The sequence below is a fragment of the Cryptomeria japonica genome, chromosome 9 (genome assembly GCF_030272615.1).
Source record: "Cryptomeria japonica chromosome 9, Sugi_1.0, whole genome shotgun sequence".
NCBI classification, from domain to species: domain Eukaryota; kingdom Viridiplantae; phylum Streptophyta; class Pinopsida; order Cupressales; family Cupressaceae; genus Cryptomeria; species Cryptomeria japonica.
In genome coordinates, this window is record NC_081413.1 from 73,749,661 (window position 1) to 73,764,424 (window position 14,764).

Below are 14,764 nucleotides of genomic sequence, written 5' to 3' on the forward strand. Positions count from 1 at the left end.
GTGTGAGATTTTGCCAAGATCAAGAGGCAATGGAAAGCACAAATAAGAGAGAACAAAATAGATGATAGAAATAAACTGTATTCTATCAAGATGAAAAATAAGATCAATTGGATCATTAAGCATTACATACAATGAATATGAGCTTGCTTATATAGGCAAGGCTATATGGATATGTGAGCACACAAACATAACATGTGGCTCAATAAGAAATAGGGGTAGGTAGAAAATAGGTGTGGGTAGGTAGGAGAAACTATATAATAGTCCACATGAGGTGGATCACTGGCTGAATGTGGAGTGTAACAACAAGATCAACACCATAAAAGGTGGAAATTCTCCTACACACACTATCCCAATGTGGCACAAACACTGAAGTGTCTCATACTCAAACTACTATGAAATGCATGTACCTAAGTAAACTTAAGGTGTAATAATATCCAAGATGAATAATTATTTACACCAACAGCCCCCTTAAGTGTAACTTAGGGGAAAGCACTTAAGTCTACAATGCAACTAAGTAATGCAAGATGGGTCCCAGCTACTAGGCCATGTTAGGTACCCATGTACAAATGCAAATGCATGAAAATCAATGCAATGAAATATCTCAAAGTGGGGAAAGAGAGGAAAACCCAATGGGAAAAAACCCTCCCCAAAAGAGAGATGAAAAACTAGATACAAAGAACTCTCATAGAAGTATGTGAAGGACAAAACCCCATGTGAGGAAAAATTCCCCTCCATATGAGAGAAGAAGAGAAGCTAGGAAGCCCCCCCTCAATGTACAATCTGCACCAATGATAGAAGCTTGATGTATGAAGAAACTGCTGCATGAACGTCAAACAATATTCCTCCCCTTAGGAAGAAACAAAACAAAAGGTGTATCCATGAAGTCTCCCCAATCATGAAGGGAAGATGTATGAAGAAAACTCATGATGAAAGGAATCTCTGAAAAATGATCAAGTGTCCCCATATCAATGCTGAAAGATACCCCCTCCAAAGGTGGTAAACTGTGCCACACTGCTGAAAAAGGCACTCCAAGATCTAGTGGAGATGGATGTAGAACATGTCCCAAAGACTCACATGTCTCCTCAAAAAATAAAGAGACCTCCTCCAACTGCTATACATAAGTATCCACAATCATGTCAACCTCTAAAGATTGATCATGTAGAGAATGCACAAGAGGGTCAGAGTGTTCCCTTGCAACAATCAAAGAAGGATCACCTTCATCAAAGAGAAGATGAATGTCATCAATGATGTCTCCCAAATCTACAATGTAGGATTCCACAAACAAACCTGCAATGTCTATCAAGTAATCATCCCATGAATCTAAAGCTGCAAGACAATGAATATCCTACTGCACTGAATCACATGAAGGCAAAACTGTTGCACTATCTGTATCATTAGGTGCAATGGGTGATGAGATATTAGTATGAGGAGATGAAATACAAGGCTCAAGAACGGGGTCACATGTGAGAATCCCCATGTTCAAGTGCCCAAAGTTCTCCTCAAAAACTGAACCATCACAAGAAGTGTGATCATCATGTGTAGAATCATCAAATGTGAAATCATCATCATCAACAAAATCTGAAAAGGAGTATAACTGAGATGCATGATCAACCACCCCAGTCGCAATGATAGCTCTAGTCTCCAAGTCTTGAATGAAAACTAACTCAGGTGTGAACTCCACAACACTCTTAGTTGCGCCATGTGTGATTTGATAGATAGAAAGGAGATTGTTTGTCAAGTGGGGTACACACAACACATCATTGAAGGAGTTATCCCTAATTTCAATAGATCCTTTTCCAATCACATCCATGTATGTATGATTGCCCATCAAAATCTGCGGCATGGTGCAAGGCTCAAATGTAGAGAACATAGACTGCGAAGATGCCATATGATGAGAAGCCCCTGAATCTACAAGCCATCTCTCTGAATCATGACTGATAGTAGCACATAGAGCTTTTCCTTTTCTTGTCCCAAAAGAGTGAGTCTTCCCACTTGTAGAAGCCATGAATGCTTGCCCTTTTCCTTTTGAATGTGAGGAAGTGGAAGTTGATGAATCATCCTTCTTGTAGACATTAGGCAAATCAACATTATTCTTTTTGATGATATGTGTGAGCTCATCAATCTTTTTAAAATGGCAACGATGCTCCTCATAACCAAACTTTTTACAATAGGCACAAGTAGGTTTCTCCCTCTTTGGTGAATTATCCCTCTTGGAAGAGGATGTATCTCCTTGTTGTGGAGAGGATGATGCTTTGTCCTTCAGATTTGATTGCCATTTCTTCTTGTTTGAGTTGTCCTTTCCTTGATTTCCTTTGTTCCCTTGATTTGCTACTAATGCTTGAGACTTAGAAGCCTTAAGAATGCCCATGCTTATCAACTTAGTTTGTTCCATCATCGATATTTCATTGAAAGCATCAAATGTAGGCATTGTGTAGCTTGAACCCATTGTCATCCTATGGGTTTGGAAACTAGAAACAAACGCTGCATATTCTTGTGGAAGCTTTCCCATCAAGTTGAAGATCAATTGATTATCCTTCTTATCAATGCCACAATCTTTAAGTTGTGCCCTCAACTCATTTTCCTTAGTGACATAATCTTGTATAGTATCAAAGTTATTGGGATCCAACATGGTGAGATCATTATCAATTTGATATCCCCTAATCTCATCAACTTGACCATACAAGTCTTGAAACTTTTGCCAAGCATCCTTGATTAGAGTACACTTCTCAATATGAAAAATGAGATCCTTTGATACATACTTTCTTAAGGTACCAATTGCCATGATATTTTTAGTGAGCCAATCCAAGTGACCAACTAGATCAACCTCAGGATCAACGGGAGCAACAATAGTTCCATCAATGTAATGAGTTAGTCCTTTTTCCATAAGTTTACTCCATGCATCAATTTTCCAAGTAGCATAATTATGAGGAGTTAAGAGAGGAAACTTAGAAGAACCCATAGCAGCAAAAAGGAAGGAACACAAAAGCACAAGAGACACCACCCAAGTTCACTCAATCAAAGTACCCCCCCAAAAATGATGATTTTGGCACTTTATATGTATTGTGTGTACAATAGGCCACTTGCAAAAAATGCAAGGTGGACTTCTGATCTCAATTTACAACTTCTCAAAATGAGATCTAAGAGACTTCAACAAATATTGCTAGTGATCTAAACTAAGATCCAAGCAAAATGCAAGTACCAAATATGCCAAAAATGGCCAAATAATGAAAGTAAAATTTCTACTTAAAATTACTGCAAACAAATGGTATATTATGAAAGTAGATGAAAAAATATGCACTTTCAAAAAAAATGGCACCTGAAAAGGAGTCCATATGAGCCCAAATGAAGCCTCCAAAGTTGTAAAAATCAGGATTTCATGATTTCCAAAAAAACTATTTCCAAGAAACAAAAAAATCCCACACCATTGTACAGATCATGAAATTCTACCCCAAAACAAAAAAACTTGATCGAAAAAAGGAGTTTGGATGAGTGATATATCGCTATTTGAAAATCGCTTGCAAAATGATAATTTCTAGAAAATTTCCGTTGTGACTTCAAACTTCAAATGCCTCTAGATTTGGCCTCCGAAGTCCGATTTGGATGAAAAAAAAGGCAAAAATGACTTTCTTGGACCTCCTCAATCCAATGGTAACCTTAGATTTGATCCATCAAGCCTCAATAATAACCTGCAATAGAAAGATCCAAAATGCAAACCCCAAATAACATTAAATTTCTCTCAATTGGCAAACCAATGATAGTCTAATGGCTCTGATACCATGTGAGATTTTGCCAAGATCAAGAGGCAATGGAAAGCACAAAAAAGAGAGAACAAAATAGATGATAGAAATAAATTGTATTCTATCAAGATGAAAAATATGATCAACTAGATCATTAAGCATTACATACAATGAATATGAGCCTGCTTATATAGGCAAGGCTATATGGATATGTGAGCACACAAACATGACATGTCGCTCAATAAGAAAAAAGGGTAGGTATGAAATAGGTGTGGGTACGTAGGAGAAACAATATAGTAGTCCACATGAGGTGGATCACCCACTGAATGTGGAGTGTAACAACAAGATCAACACCATAAAAGGTGGAAATTCTCCTACACACACTATCCCAATGTGGCACAAACACCCAAGTGTCTCATACCCAAACTACTATGAAATGCATGTATCTAAGTAAACTTAAGGTGTAATAATATCCAAGATGAATAATTATTTACACCAACAGGTAGTCCCAACCTCAGGGTTTCCGGTTTAAGTGTTTCGAGCCTGTGTGATTCAACCAATGGCATTGTGTGATGAGTTAGCATTGTAATGGAGATCAGATCATGTTGCCACGTCAGCCTCATGCACGTGAAGGATCTTGCATGAAGTGGATTGATCCTATCTACCTCAGGAATGTGTGAAGTCCCTGGAAATGATGAAGAACGTGTGATGGGTTATCGCCTCCAAGAAGTGGTGAAGAATGAACAATGGAGAATGTCTTGAGATCTATTCAAGACTGTTGTATTCAAATGCAAAAGTGTTCAATGGTCAAGATTGAACTGACTGATTTACTCAACCTAAATGTCTAGGGTTTAGGGTTTATGCTACCGACCTATCTGTTTCCTAAGGTTGATGTTGTTTTTCATGTTGAAGTTGTTGGCAAATGTTGTGTGTTTATCTGAGTGCAGAGATATGTGTTTCTTGCCAGACCAAATAAGAGAATTGATACCTACAAAGTGTGTGTACAAAAGGAAGAAACTAAAATGGATCTACATTAGCATTGAATGCTATTACCGGATCATTGTAATACCTATTGATCTCTAATCACTTCAACAGTTGGAAAATCCCTTAACAGGGCAGCTTTAACCAGCTTGCTGTAAATCCTTTAACAGGGTGACTCAAATCCATTGAGTTCATAAAATCCTCTAATAAGGTAACCTTTAATAGGGTTTAACCCTTAATCAGGTATTATAGCCATCCCTTAACCAGGTGATCCCTAATAAGATCAGTTCCTAACAGAACCTATTGTAACAGTCTTTAACCGGACAAGGTTCCTAACAGAGCGGACTTCTAAAGAGTTCAAAAATAGCTTGTGGGTATTCATCCCCGCCATGGTTTTTCCCAGTTGGGTTTCCATGTGAAAAAATATGTGTGTCATATGTGATGTCATTTTCATGTGATGTTTTGTTGTTTTTTGTCAAGCAGTTAATCATGTTGATCTAGCAAGTTATTATATTTTTTATGATAGATTACCTATTTATGCACAAGGATAATGTGGAAATGAGGGTGTAGGTTGTGTGGAAAGATTAGTGTTTTCAGTTTATATCTTTCACAGTCTCATTGTTCTTAACCGGTAGTAATCTAGTTTTTCTTGGTGTTAGTGATTGCTAGTCAAGTTCACTATTTGCAGTCAAACCGGTTCAAGAATTTTTTTTCTGTCTGTACTAATTCAACCCCCCCCTCTCAGTACTGGTTTGGTACACATTGTTCATCATTGAGTTATCAATTGGTATCGGAGTGTCCTCTAGGTCCTCTATGTTGTAAGCTTAACTGCTTGAGGGAAAGATCCTATTCTAATGATGAAGAGGGAAGGTCCAAAGTTCAATAAAGATAATTTCAAAATATGGAAGGACAGAATGAAGATATACATCAGAAGCATGGGTGATAAACACTGGAGCTATGTTGAGAATGCTTATGTTATTCCTACTGGTACTCTCACCGATGATCAAAAGAGAGAGATCTAGGTGAATGGGCAAGTCATGAAAGCCCTAATTAGCAGCCTATATGACATTGAGTTTATTGATGTCCAGGATAAAGAAAATCCCAAATAAGTATGGGATACTCTTGAGAACATCTATGGTGGTGATGAGCATGTGAAACAAGCTAAGGAAGAAAGCCTTAGAGGAAATTTTGAAGACATGTGGATGGTTGAAGGAGAGACCATTCAACAATATGGAATAAGAATCAAAACTATTGTTGGAGATATCAAGAGTGTAGGTGGTAAAATGGAAGATTCCACTGTTGTTAGCAAAGTTTTGGGATCCTTATTACTGGTCTATGCAATAAGGGTTGCTGCTATTCATGAGTTGAGGTCAATAGACAAAACTAAGGTATCCCTAGACTCCATCATTGCAAAGTTGACAACCTATGAGCTAAATAGTTTTGATGCCAGTGTTCAGAAGACAACATTAGCCTTTAGAGAATCTGCTGCTCCATCTAGAAAAGGAAAAGAAGCTAGTAGCAATGGTGAACCAAGACAGAGCAGAGAAATGGATGATGAGGAGATCCTAATGGAATTTGAAGCTCTTCTTGCTAAGAGAATTCCTAAGGGAACCGGTAAATACAGAGGCAAGCTCCCTTTGAAATCCTTTTCTTGCAACCGGATAGGACAGATTGTTGTAAACTGTCCAAATGGTGATAGCAAGGACAAACTAGATAAGTTCAAGAAGTTGAAAGGAGGAAACCGAAGAAACTATTTTGTAGAAGTTGATGAAGGTGTCACTACTGAGGAATCAGAAGATGAATAAAATGAGGATATTATGTTTGTAGCAGTCAAGGAAGATGTGTCAAACCAGAAGGCTCTTGTCTCCCTCTTTGATAATTCCAATGAGTGGATTATTGATAGTGGTTGTTCTTACCATATAACTGGTGACCAGAGTAAGTTTCTTTCTTTGGAAGAGTATGATGGTGGTGTGGTTCATTTTGGTAATGATGCACCATGTATGGTAAAAGGTAGAGGGTCCATCTCTCTAAATGGAAGAAGCAGTGCTGACAATGTGTATTGGGTAGAAGGTCTAAGGCACAACCTTTTGAGTGTTTCTCAACTGAACAATAATGGACTCTCTGGAATTCAAAAATGGAGTGTACAAAATCAAAAGAAAGAGTGGTGAACTGATGGCTACCGATATGTAGACCAAAGGTAGCCTATTTTAGCTAAATGCTAATGTCAGTACATGTCTTATGGATAATTTTGAGGATAGCAGGATATGGCATTGGAGATTTTGCCATGTAAACTTTGACAATATTGTGAAGGCTAGTAAGATCAAGGCAGTTAGAGGATTGCCGGTGCTAAGCAAATCAGAAAATCCTTTGTGTAGAGAGTGTCAACTGGAGAAAATGTCTTCCTCAACTTTCAAAGGTAAATATTTCACTGCACACAATTTACTTGAGCTTGTGCATATTGATTTGTGTGGTCCTATGAAAACTAGAAGTGTGTAGGGAGATAGGTATTTTATGATTCTTATAGATGATTTCTCAAGAATGATGTGGGTCACATTCTTGAAGGACAAGTCTGAAGCCTTTGGAAAGTTCAAAGCTTTCAGAGCACTAGTAGAAAAGGAAAGTAGTAGAAGAATCAAATGCCTTAGAACTGATCAAGGAGGGGAATTCACTTCTGGTGAATTCAACAAATATTGTGAAGAGAATGGCATCAAGAGGCAACTTTCTACCCCCTGGACTCCATAGTAGAATTGCCTAGCAGAAAGAAACAAGCAGGTTATGGATGAAGCAGCTAGAACTATGTTGATCCAAGGAAAGGTTCCTCACACCTTTTGGAGAGAAGCAGTGAGCACTGTAGTCTACAGAATGAACCGGGTACTTATCAAGAAAGGAAAGGATAAGACTCCTTATGAGTTCTAGACCAGTGAGACACCAGTGGTAAGATACTTTAGAGTATTTGGTAGCAAATGTTATATCAAGAGAAGTGAACATCAGAGCAAGTTCGATGCAAAATGTGATGAGGGAATATTCCTAAGATATTCCACCAAGAGTAAAGCTCTCAAATGTTTCAATAATAGGACTCAAAGAATCATTGAAAGCATCAATGTTAGGATTGATGAAAACTCTAAGAAACCTAAGGAAACCAGCAGTGAGCATGTAGGAGATGAGCCGGTAGTAACCTTTTGGGAACCGGTTACAGATCAGCCCAGTACCAGTAATTGTGCTCCTACACCGGTGGATGCTGATGCTGATGAAGATGAGGTTGAAGAAGAAAAGAAAGAGGAATCTATTAAGAATATACCTAGGTATGTAAAACTCAATCATGATCCAAAGCAGATCATAGGAGACAGAGATGCAAGAATTCTTACAAGAAGAAAGGCCAAAGAAAACTCATGTATGATCTCTGAATTTGAGCCTAAATCATTCAAAGAGACACATAAAGATGAAGACTGGATCAAGGCAATGGAAGAGGAACTTGACCAGATAGAAAAGAATGGTACATGGTCTTTGATACCCAGACCAAAGTATAAAAATGTCATTGGAACCAAATGGGTCTTCAGAAATAAGCTGAATGAGGATGGCATAGTGGTAAGGAACAAAGCCAGACTAGTATGCAAAGGATATGCCCAAGAAGAAGGAGAAGACTATGAAGAAACCTTTGCTCCAATAGAAATATTGGAAGGAGTTTGTATGCTTCTTGCACATGCAGCTTTTAAAGGATTCAAGGTATACCAAATGGATATAAAATCTACATTTCTAAATGGAATACTTGAAGAGGAGGTGTATATAGAGAAACTAGATGGGTTTTCCCTATCAGAAGATAGTGACATGGTGTGTAGGCTAAATAAAGCCTTGTATGGACTGAAGCAGGCACCTAGAGCATGGTATGAACACTTGCACTCCCATCTTGTGAAGATTGGATTTGAAAGAACAAGTGAAGATAGCAATATCTACTTGAAATCAAAAGGAGATCAAATTCTAATCTGTGAAGTATTTGTTGATGACATAATCTTTGGTGGAGATGACAAGATGAGTCATGACTTTGCAAATGAGATGAAGAAGGAATTTGAGATGTCACTCATAGGGGAGATTAAGTTCTTCATTGGACTATAGATTCAACAAATGAGAGATGGAATCTTTATTACTCAATCCAAGTATGTCAAAGAGGTGTTGAAGACCTTTGGCATGGAAGACAGCAAACCGGTTGGTACACCAATGGTGACTGATTGCAAACTATCAAAAGAGGATGACTCAGTATTCATGAATGAGAAGGAATACTGATCAATGATTGGTAAGTTTCACTATATTGTGCATAGCAGACCAAACATTGCACATGCAGTGGGTATTACTGCTCAGTTTCAGAAAAGTCCAAGAGAATCCCACTTGGTAGCAATCAAGTGGATTCTTAGATATCTAAAGGGAACTATTGACTATGGATTATGGTATCCATACAATGATGATTTCAACTTGAAAGTGTTCATAGATGCTGATTGGGCTAGTAATGTGGATGACTAGAAGAGCACAACCGGTGGTGAATTCTTTCTCAGTGGTAGACTAGTCTCATGGATGAGTAAAAAGTAGAGTTGTATCTCTTAGTCCATAATAGAAGTGGAGTATGTTGCAACTTTTATGAACTGCACCCAGACAATTTGGATGAAGCATGTATTGAATGGCTTCAAAGTTCCTGTATCTGAATTAGTAAGTATATTTTGTGACAATATAAGTGCAATTAACATTTCCAAGAATCCAATTTTACATGCTAGAACCAAACACTTTGAAGTAAAGTATCATTTCTTGAGTGAAAAGGTTCAAAACAAAGAGGTGGTATTGGAACATGTTTCTCGTAAGGAGCAATTAGCAGACATATTCATCAAGCCTCTAGTGAAGGCTACCTTTACCTATCTGAGAGGTGAATTAGGGGTGCTACCCCTTTAAGAGGCAAACTAAAGGTTTGTTCTCCACAACAGTCAAATCTTACTTTGCTATATCTTTTCAGGATTGATGTGTTGAAGGATGCTGCTCCTTCGGGGGAGTAGCATAGTGGAATAGGGAAGCTCGTGCCTCCACTTTGGCATTGTTGTCAAAGGGGGAGAAGAGGTAAGTGGAGAAGATATCTACAATATTAAGGAGATGTGATGCAAAAAGAGAGATATCTTTGTATAATGCCATCAATGACAAAGGGGGAGATTGTTGGCATATGTGCAGAGTACGTTGACATGATGATATTGTGTTGTCATTGATGTCAATATGTTGAAGAGAGAACCGGTAATATGCTGAAGAGTGAACCAGTTTATTGAAGTTAAGCAACTGGCAAAGTGAATCGATATAATGTTATGAATCAGTATAGGTGCAAAAGGTGAAGCGGTGCATTTGTTCAAGTGAACCATTATATGGAATGTTTTCTATCAAGGTTTAATATGGTATGACTACCGGTTGGTAGTCCCAGCCTCAGGGTTTCTGGTTGAAGTGTTTTGAGCCTGTGTGATTCAACTGATGGTATTGTGTGATGAGTTAGCATTTTAATGGAGATTAGATCATGTTTCCACATCAGCCTCGTGCGCGTGAAGGATCTTGCATGAAGGGGATTGATCCTGTCTACCTTGGAAATGTGCGAAGTCCCTGCAAATGGTGAAGAATGCGTGATGGGTTCTCACCTCCAAGAAGCACTAAAGAATGAATGAAGGAGATTGTCTTGAGATCTATTCAAGACCATTGTATTCAAATGCAAAAGTGTTCAATGGTCAGGATTGAACCAACTAGTTTGCTCAGCCTAAATGTCTAGGGTTTAGGGTTTATGCTACCGACCTATCTTTTTCCTATAAGGTCGATATCATTTTTCATGTTGAAGTTATTGGAAAATATTGTGTGTGTATCTAAGTGCAGAGATACGTGTTTCTTGTGAGACCAAATAAGAGAATTGATACCTACAAAGTGTGTGTGCAGAAGCAAGGAACTAAAATGGATCTGCATTGGCATTGAGTGCTATTACCAGATCATTGTAATACCTATTGACCTCTAATCACTTCAATAGTTGGAAAATCCCTTAAAAGAGTAGTTTTAACTAGCTTGCTATAAATCCTTTAATAGGGTGACTCAAAGCCATTGAGTTCATAAAATCCTCTAATAAGGTAACCTTTAACAGGGTTTAACCCTTAACCAGGTATTCTAGCCATCCCTTAATCAGGTGATCTCTAACAGGATTAGTTCCTAATAGAACCTGTTGTAATAGTCTTTAACCAAACTAGGCTCCTAATAAAGCAGACTTTTAAAGAGTTCAAAAATAGCTTGTCGGTATTTCTCCCTACCTTGGTTTTTCCCAGTTGGGTTTCCACATGAAAAAAATGTGTCATATATGATGTCCTTTTCATGTGATGTTTTGTTGTTTTCTATCAAGCGGTGAATCATGTTGATCTAGCAAGTTATTATATTCTTGATGATAGATTACATGTTTATGCACAAGGATAATGTGGAAATGAGGGTGTAGATTGTGTGGAAAGATAAGTGTTTTTGGTTTATATCTTTCACAGTCTCATTATGCTTAACCGATAGTAATCTAGTTCTGACCAGTGTTAGTGATTGCTAGTCAAGTTCACTGTTTGCAGTCAAACCAGTTCAGGGAAAAGTTTTTGTGTCTGTACTGATTCATCCCCTCCTCTTAGTACTGGTTTGGTATTCATTGTTCATCATTTAGTTATCAAAGTGATCATGCATACACAACCAACTCACAACACCAAATTTACGAGAAAAACCCAATATGGGAAAAACCTTGATGAGAAAAGTTGGTGAAGACTACTGCTCCAATCTAGCCTCACAGTAAAACACAGTTACAAAGTTTAGGGCACCAACCCAAGGAGAACCAACCCCTACACTTTTAGGGAACCAACCCAAGGAGCACCAATCCCTGCACCAAGCTCCAACTTGGCTATGTATATTGAAATACTATTTGAATATAATTTAGGCTTCTTACTACAAATGAATTCTATAGCTCTTGAATAGAATAACTTTCTGTTATCTTTCTCTCCTTCTCACACATAGTCTCTTAGTACAGTGTGTCACAGTGGGATGTTGCCTGCTCTATAATGCCTTACCGATAAGACTCAACTGCTCGACTATAAAACTACCAGTAGGATCCTCTAACTGGTTTGCCTACTTGCTCACACTATAACTTGTTCAAAATCATCATCACTACACTCCACACTTCATTCTTCACTACAATATCATCTTTTCTATTCATTGCTCCAATTTCTTATAAGATGATTTCCTGCCAAAAACAATTCAAAATCCAGGTGGTGAGTGTTCCTTCACCATCATCTAGGCAAATCAAATCCAGCCAGATCTTGCAAGATCTAATCTCCTTGAAGTCCATTGGTTCATCTCTGTCATTTTCATGCTTTTTAAGACACATTTTGTAGATAGGGGAAACACGATCCTTTATATAGATTTACATCTGTCAAATTGCTATTAATGACTCTGTGATTTCCTTCTCAAGGTATTCTTTCAATCTGATCTTCTTACTTTGATCCAGGCACCAACAATTCCCCTGATCTTCCTCTGTCATTCCTTCTTCCTCGAGCCACAATCAAACTAATGCAATCCCTTGATTTGTAGTTCCTTCATTAATGGTGAATATCTATTTCATTGACCCTATGGATGAAGCTTCACCAACCACACCCTACTTGTCACCTTCGCTTCATACAAATCAAGACATGGCTTTCTAATGTTCAGTCGGTCTGACAAACACATACCGATGAAACCATTTTTCATTAGAGTGTTCTTCACCCGTTGACCGGTATAGCATCCTATACCAGTTGTACATCGTAACATTCTACCTCTTTATCATTATCTGAGCAGCCATCTACCATGCTCAAAATCCACTAGTTGACATCAATGACAACTAAGTGCCAAAATGCCAACAATCTTCCCCTTTGGCATTGATGTCAACTTCTCATAGTCCACTCCATACCAGTACATTTCTCCCCCTTTGACATAATGTACTTGCGCACTCTCCCTTTGAACCACATAATGCTCCCCCTGAGCCACATAAACCTTCCTACGTAAATGATACAACTCCCAACTTGTGTCAGAGGTACTCAAACATACCTACCAGTAGTGGTTTGGTGAAACGTCTGCTACTTGTTCACCAGTAGGAACATAATCCATTCTTACCTCTAGTCCTTCAACCTTCTCTTTGAGGAAGTGGTATTTGATGGCAATGTGATTTGTTCTAGAGTACATGACCGGATTCTTTGCTATGTTGATTGCACTTGAATTGTCATACTAGATGAGGATGGGATCAGTGATATCCACTTGGATATCTTTGAGAGTCTGCATCATCCAAACCACGTGAGAGCAACATATAGCAGCAACAATGTATTCAACTTCAGTAGTAGATAGGGAGACTGAGTCTTGCTTCTTGCTATTCCATGAGACCATCCGGTCACCCAGAAAGAATGCACCACTGCTTGTGCTCTTTCTATCATTAATACACCCTGCCCAATCGGCATCAATGTATGCTTCCAAAATAAAATTTCCCTATTTAGGATACCACAAACCATAGTTGAGCGTTCCTTGTAGATACCTAAAATTTCTACTAACAACATTCATGAGTGACTGCTTTGGTGCAACTTGAAATATGATCACCATACATACTACTTGAACAATATCTGTTGTTGAAGTAGTTAGATATAATAGACTTCCTATCATGGATCTATACAAAGTCTGATCCACTACCAGTGATTCACCATTCTTACTTAATTTTTTGTTAGTCACCATGGGAGTACTTGCTGGTTTGCAATATTCCAATTGGAATTTCTTCAGCATCTCCTTTGCATACTTGACCTATGAGATAAATATTCCTTCATCTTTCTATAGTATTTTAAAGCCAAGGAAGTAAGTCAATTCACCAAGCATTGACATCTCAAATTTTGTCTACATCTGATCAGCAAACTCTTTGCAGTGAGTATCCTTGTTGCCTCCAAAGATGATGTCATCTACATACACAACGATAATAATCATGTAAGTCCTATCTTTTCTTATGTACAAATTGTTGTCAGCACTTCCCTTTTTGAATCCTTAATCATTTAGATACAAATCTAACCATGAGTACCATGCTCTGGGGGCTTGCTTTAGACCATACAGAGCTTTCTTTAACCGGCATACAAATATCACATCATTATGCAACAGAAATCCTTCTGGTTGCTCCATGTATACTTCTTCCAAGTTTCCATTTAGAAAAGCAGACTTTGTAGCCCTTGTAGGCAGAGTAAGCTAGAAACATCCTAAATGCTTCTAATCTAGCCGCCGGTGCAAATGTTTCTTCAAAGTCAATCCCTTCTACCTGAGAGTATCCTTTGCACAATAGTCTAGCTTTATTCCTCACAACCTTACCTTCTTCATTCATTTTGTTATGGTAGACCCAATTTGTGCCAATGATGCTCTTATCTTTCGGTCTGGGGACTAATTCCCAAGATTTGTTCTTCTCAAACTGGTGCATTTCTTTTTCCATGGCATCCATCCATTCTTGTGTCTTGCTAGCCTTAATGAAGGTTTTGGGTTCAACTTCAGTCATGAGACATAGGTTGACATGTTCATCATTTTGGGCAAGTCTTCTTCTAGTCTGCACACCATCACTGGTTGGGATTCTTCTAAGGTTGGGATCCTTCTAAGGTACTACCTCTTGTTCAGTGTTATACTCAACACAAATATTTTCATCATTGGAGTCATCATGCTAGTTAGTGTGTTGTTGACATCCTTTGTGCATATCCTCATCAACTCTTACATGCACGCTTTCAACAATTCTTCTTAGTCTTTTATTGTAGAATTTGTAGGTCTTGTTGTTTGATGAGTAACCAAGGAAGATCCCTTCATCACTCCTAGATTCAAAGCTTCCCAAACCATCCATACCTTTTTTAATGAAGCATTTGCTTCCACAAACTTTTAAATATTTGACTGATGGCTTCCGATCATACCATAATTCATAAGGTGTCATCTTGTTGTTTTTTCTCAACTGAACATGGTTGAAGGTGTATGCAGTAGTATGCATCACTTCT